Raw genomic sequence first — 6,131 nt, 5'->3', positions numbered from 1 at the left:
CTCCACCCGAGACCTGAGGGAAGCCGTCTGCCCGTGAGTCCTCTCCCGCTTGTCTGTCAGCTTGTTTGAAGCATGCTGGGTTTTCTGCCCAGCTGGCTAAGGGGAGTCCCTGGAAATGCAAGGGTGTGGGTTTTGGCAGACTTCAGGGAAGACATGCCAGATGAGCCTGGGAGACTCCAGCTTAAGCTGGATTCAGGAGATATCTCTTCGGGCCAGCTAGTAATTGTAGGATAAGCCTAATGAGTCTTCACAGGATGAAGAGAGTAACGTGCCAAGGTAGCAATCGATGTCCTCATTCGAGAGGATGAAGCTGGTGCTCAGAGAAGGGGGGAACTTGGCCACAGCAAGGAGGTGTGCACCCAGACAGAACCCCCCAGATCCGGCCATTGGAGCTCAGGGAGGCCACTGGTGTGGCTTGTCCCTGTGGCAGGGCCCGAGGCAGGCAGCCCACCCTGATTCCTGCGGGGGCCTGACTTGGGAAGTGCCATCTGGTAGCTTTGAGACTCACCAAACCAAATTGCACTGGAGAGAGGAGGGACACCTTCCTTCATCCACCCCCCACCCCCGCCGGATTCCCACATACCCTGACCCCTTTCTCTCGATTTCGGAGCCATTTCCAGAGTCCCGCTCATATGACCTCATTCGAAGTGCACTGTGGACGAGCTGCCATCTGCAGCTGCTACCACAGCAGCCAAGGGCTTTAGCTCCCGACTACCTCCCTTCCTTTGGAACTTGGGGGCCCTCTACTCCCCACTTGCACACCACAGACCTTTGCTGAGGATTGTGGGGACCCTCACTCAGTTTGCAGCACGTTGTAGCCATCCCTGTCCTCCCTTGAAACTCAGCTTGTGAGCTCCTTTGGAGCAGCGTGGCCCACCTGGCTGCAACGGAAGAGACACAGCTGACAGTGAAACAACAGCTTAGATCTGAGAGCCGGAAAGCTCTGTCAAAAGGGACCTCCCTCTTCACACCGTAGAGGCTGTAGGAGCCGCCAGGCTTTCGGAACCAGTGCTGGGGCCAAAATGACTCCACAGCTGTTTTCCTTCCTGGGGAGGGTTCTGGCTCGAGTGGGAATGGCTCAAGTCTCCTAAGGTTCTGAAAGCCCACTGTGTGCAGATTCACGGTACACAGAGAGGAAAAGGTGGAGTCCTAGCCTGGAGGTGGTCACAGCTCACGGATGAGCCAGGCAGGCAGGCAGGCAGGGCATGAGAACACCTGAGCTGCCTTCATGAGTGAATGGTGTGGGGGCAGAGGAAGAGAAGCCGGTCTGCTCCCTCGTGTGGTGCCCAGGGCAGGTTGTCCCCAGAGGAAACCCTTACGACGGTGAGGACTATCACTGCTGTTTCCCAAGGGGTTCCGTCGGTGCGTGTCTTCCCCGGAGCGGTCAGGCCGTCTCTCAAGTACACTGGCCATGGGCATTGCCTCTCCTTGGAACTTCCCATGTGTTTCTCTTTTTTATGGAACAGTGATTTTCTAGAGTGGTTCTGGGCCACAAGGATGTTGGGTCATTTTCTAGCCTTCTGTCATGAAGAACGCTTTCCTGGGCATGGGGGTGGTTTGTTGTTCCAGCTCCCTTTCTTGGCTTCTTTTGGGAGCTGGTGCAACAAGAGGAGCTCAGCCTCTGCCTTCTGGCTGAGATGTCACCCTTCAAACAGCAATGCCTGCCTGGAGATAATGATGGCAGTTGCCAAAAGGGCTTCGTTTGGCACATGGTATCTTGAAAGGACGTACACCGTCCTTTCAGCTATCAAAGGCTAGTTCAAATGACATAAAAATGAGAACTCTCCAATGGAGTCTTACAGTAGGTGGAGAGTCCGAAAAACACTCCTTCAGTCATTTCACTGAGAGTCATTGATTGGGGACACCAAGAATATAGGAAGGAATGCAGAAAGAAAAGATGAAATTGTGTTCAGGATCGGGGGGAGGGATGAACAGGGCGTGCTTGCCTTGAATCCAGGCTTTGTTGGGGGGTGGGGCATAAAGATGGAACGGGTCTGAAACTACAAAGTGGTGATGGTAACACAGTATCACCAGAGTTACACAACAGTGTTCCCAGATTGCAACAATGATGAAAAAGTTTACTAATCCCAACTTAACCAACAAAAATACAGGAAACCATACAAAAAATAAAACATCACCAGAAAGGTGGAAACAAACCACATGCAAAGCAGTTCAGGGGAAAGGAACTCCATGTCCCCTGGGGGCAGACCGAGTTGCCGGCATCCACGGTGAGCAGACAGGGATGGAGGCTGCAGAGCCGACCGCTCCCCTGGACGTGGTGTTTCCGGTAAGGGCTCTGGGTCTCTGTCCAGAGCGGGGGCTCTTTCTCCCTGCAGGGCTGGGTGAGTCATCGTGGGCGTCTGGGTGTTGCGCGGGAGCCAGGGCAGGCTCTCCCTGCCGAGGCGGTGACTCTTCCTCTGCCTCGGGTTCTCTTGCCAAAGCCCGAGCAGGTAGAGGTGCACGTGGAGGTGGAGGTTCTCGCTGAGGGGGTGGGACATCAGTGCCTGGGGCTGGGGGTCCTGCAGGCACGGAGATCCGATCTGCCCGGTGTGCTGGCCAGTACCCAGCTGGCCTGGTGTCTCTGCGAGGGCAAGTCTCGCTTCTCCATCTGCCCTCGGTGGATCCCTGGGTCCTGCACCTGGAGCCACCACCTGTGTGGGGACAGGTCTGGGAAGTGGAGCCTGGTTCCAGTTGGAGGCCAGTGCTAGAGCTGGGGGAGAAGCAAAGTTTGCCCACAGGCCAGCCTTGGCATGTGCGTACCCCGGGACAGAAACCTTCCAAGAGGTTCCCAAAGAATACCCAGCGTCAGATGTCTTTTGGGACTGAAGTGTGCAAGATGGGGGGCGGGGGATGTGAGGCCAGCGCTTGCTGCAGGCCCAGCAGCAGCTTTCGAGGACTCGTCCCTGTGTAGCTCAGCACCCCTCCCCACACACTCCCGTGCACCAGCCCCAGCGTCCTCACCTCTGTGCTCTGGCGTGCTGGGCTCCAGGTCCTCCTGGTGCCGCAGAGGCCAGGGTTCTCTGGACTCTGGGTCAGAGCCGGGTGTGCTGAGCTCCGTGGAAGCCTCAGACTGGGCCGCCGGCTGTATCCTGGGAAGTGTCTCGGCAGCAGGCCTTCCCCACCTCCGCGTCTCCCCCGGTGGGGCTGATGTCTCCGTGGGCACGCTGACCTGGAGCCTGCACTGGGCCTCACGGGCGGGCGGGTGGTGCTCCGACCCCTCCCTCTGGGAGCTGGATGGGGTGTCCCCGTCCTCGGCCTCATCACGTGGGAAGCTCTGCAACGACAGTGACCGTCAGCCAGCCATGCTGGGAGTTTTCCGAGCTGGGCCTGGCCAGTGGAGCCGCTGCTTCTGCCTGCTCGAACTTCTCTTCCCAGAAGGCTCAGAGACGTGTGTCTGCTCAGATCCCCACCCGGGAGGAAAGAGACCCATCTGAGGGTGTGAGGTCAGCCTGGCCAGTCGGCGCTACCCACACTCTCCCCATCCCGCCCAGCCTGCTCTCCCCTGGGGTGTGGACACAACTTGTCCACAGGCTTCTGACCCCACATCCGCCTGGGCTTCCTTGAGGGAGACACAGCCCGAGAAACCCGCATCCCCACACACAGGCAAAGGACCCGGTGTTTCCGGGTGGCATGGGAGAGGTGGCCTGGTCCGGCCTGGGGCTCCCCGTGTTACCTTTCTGTTTCTCCGGGCAAAGGGCCAGAGGCCTCTCGGGGGTGTCCTGAGCCAACGTCGACAGGGTGCCCACGCACACTGCCTGTGAGCTCTCCTGAGGCCCCGGCCTCTGGGCAGGGGCAAACAGCAGAACATCTTGGCAGCAAGTGATCTGGCTGGGGGCTCCTCTCCGCTCTGGAGGCCTGGATACCCGGATTGCGGGTTCTGTTGGGTTCTGTTGCCGGCAGGTGACATCATTTCCTGGGGTTCGTGCTGAGGTCCCTTCCTCAAAACTTCCCAAGGGAATCTCTGGGTTTCTGACTGCTCGACCACCCCCCTTAGGCCATGTGCAGGCACAATGACACCCACACGGCCCAGCCCACAGCCCTGGGGAGGCCTGGGTTCAGCCAGGGCCTGAGCTCCGAGGACCATGCTGCTCTCAGACCAGGCTCCTTCTTCTCATAAGTGGTGTGGCCCTGGACAAGCATATGCCCCTCAGGGTTGCCCCAGTCTCTCCATCTGCAGAGTGGGGGTCATTCTCCCATCTGCTTCCTAGGTCTGTCGGCCTACGAGCAGCTCCATGCCTTTCCACCTGGGGCCGATATCACGTGGAGCTCGTGTGCTGAGACTTCAGAAAGAAAGATTCCATCCAGGGCTGACACAGCACAGAATGGGGCAGAACGAGGCCTGGATGCGCCGTGGAACCCAGGAAAAGGCACTCCCCCTCCTGACTGTTTTGAGACCCCGCATCCAAGTTGGAGGACCGAAAGGAAGACTCGAAGGTCTCCCTCTCTTATAGAAAAGAGTAGCCAACTTTCTGGTCCTCTGTTTCCATTGAGATTCTGTTCAAGTGTCCCAGCTCGGCTTCTGCCGGTGGCTGAGCTTCTAATGGCTCCCTGCGTTCTTGTCTTTTCCTCTCCAAACCTTCCGTCCTTTTCCCCCTTCTGGGGTGGAAGGGCGCTGTCATTGCTTCTACTTTCGAGACAGATTGAGGACAAGTCTGGACCATCGACTCCTTTCCTCTCTTTGGTTCCGTGTCTCTCTCTGGCTGTGTCCCTCTCTTTTCCTTTCTCAATTCCGTCTGTGTCTTCCTCTTTCTCTCTCGTGTGTGGATGGATGGATGGATGCTAGGGATGCACATGTATATGATTAGATGAGGGTTATGTTTTAGGGATAGGTTAGAGGGAGAGAAAGGCTTTAGGTCAGAGTTGGTCATGGGGGAAGGGTCAAGGGTGGTGGTGGTGTTTCTTGGAATCTGAGTGCTGTGCATTCTTCGTCTCTTTCCATATGAACCCCTTCTCAGATACACCACTTGCAAGGAGTCTCTCGTGTTCCGTTTCCTATCTTTTGCATTTGTGAATGCTTAGCCTCTCTGTTGTGAAGAGGTTCCATTGGATGGAAACCCAGTGGTGTACTTCGTTTACCTCTTTCCCTTACTTGAAGAGACCCATTTCGACCTCCGCCCAGCAAATGGCAAGGAGACTCTGATGTTAAGGAGCCTTTGACCTACGCTTCTTTCTAGCTATCTCATGACATCAGTCTTTAGGGTGAGGTTTTTCCCCGATATTGAGGTGGTATGAGATCAAAACCAATAGCGTTCTTCAGATGTAGCTGTCTGGTTTTCCCATGGACATTGATTGAAGAGGCTTTCTTGTTCCCATTTGGATATTCTCCCCGTCTGTGTCAGAGATGAGTTGACCATGGATGCTGGGGTTTGTTTCTGGACCCTCAACTTTATTCCATCGATCTGGATCTGTGTGTGTTGTTGTATTCCCAATAGCATACTGTCCTGCTGCTGCTGCTGCGGCTAAGTCACTTCAGTCGTGTCTGACTCTGCATGACCCCATGGCCTGCAGCCTACCAGGCTCCTCCGTCCAGGACATTTTCCAGGCAAGAGTACTGGAGTGGGTCGCCATTGCCTTCTCCGATACTCTCCTGAGGATCCTAGTTTGGTCGTCTAATTTCCTTTCACACAACCTTGGATGTCCGTATCGGGGCTTTTTCGTCGGATTGTATTGACAATGTAGGCTCTTTTCTGTTTCCGTACCCCTTTTGCAATTCTTTGTTCGGTGCGAAAATGCATTGGCATTTTGGGAGGAATAGCATGGAAGCTGTGGATTGCCATGTGGGGCTGTGACATGATTTTCCCAATAGGAATTCTTTCAAGCCCTGAGCACAGCTTCTCTTTCCAGTGATTGGTGTGGGCTTCATCTTCCTCCTTCCATCTCTCGCCGTTTTGTGAGAACAGGTCCATCCTTCCCTTCTGGGGTAGATGGACTCGTGGGTATCACTTCAGTGAATGGCATTGGCAGTGGGGGTGATAATTCCCTTCTCATTGGAAGACTTTGCTGTGAGTATTAGAAATGCAAGTGACTTCTCTTCCCCTTCCTCCCTGTCCATGTCTCAGAGCCACCGGGAAACAGAGGCCTCATCCACGGTCACACAGGCCTGAGGGGGTGCAACTAGACTGTTGTTTCTT

The sequence above is a fragment of the Giraffa tippelskirchi genome, chromosome 11, assembly GCF_054371585.1.
Source record: "Giraffa tippelskirchi isolate mGirTip1 chromosome 11, T2T-mGirTip1v1.2.pri, whole genome shotgun sequence".
Lineage (NCBI taxonomy): Eukaryota > Metazoa > Chordata > Mammalia > Artiodactyla > Giraffidae > Giraffa > Giraffa tippelskirchi.
This window is presented reverse-complemented; position numbering follows the sequence as displayed.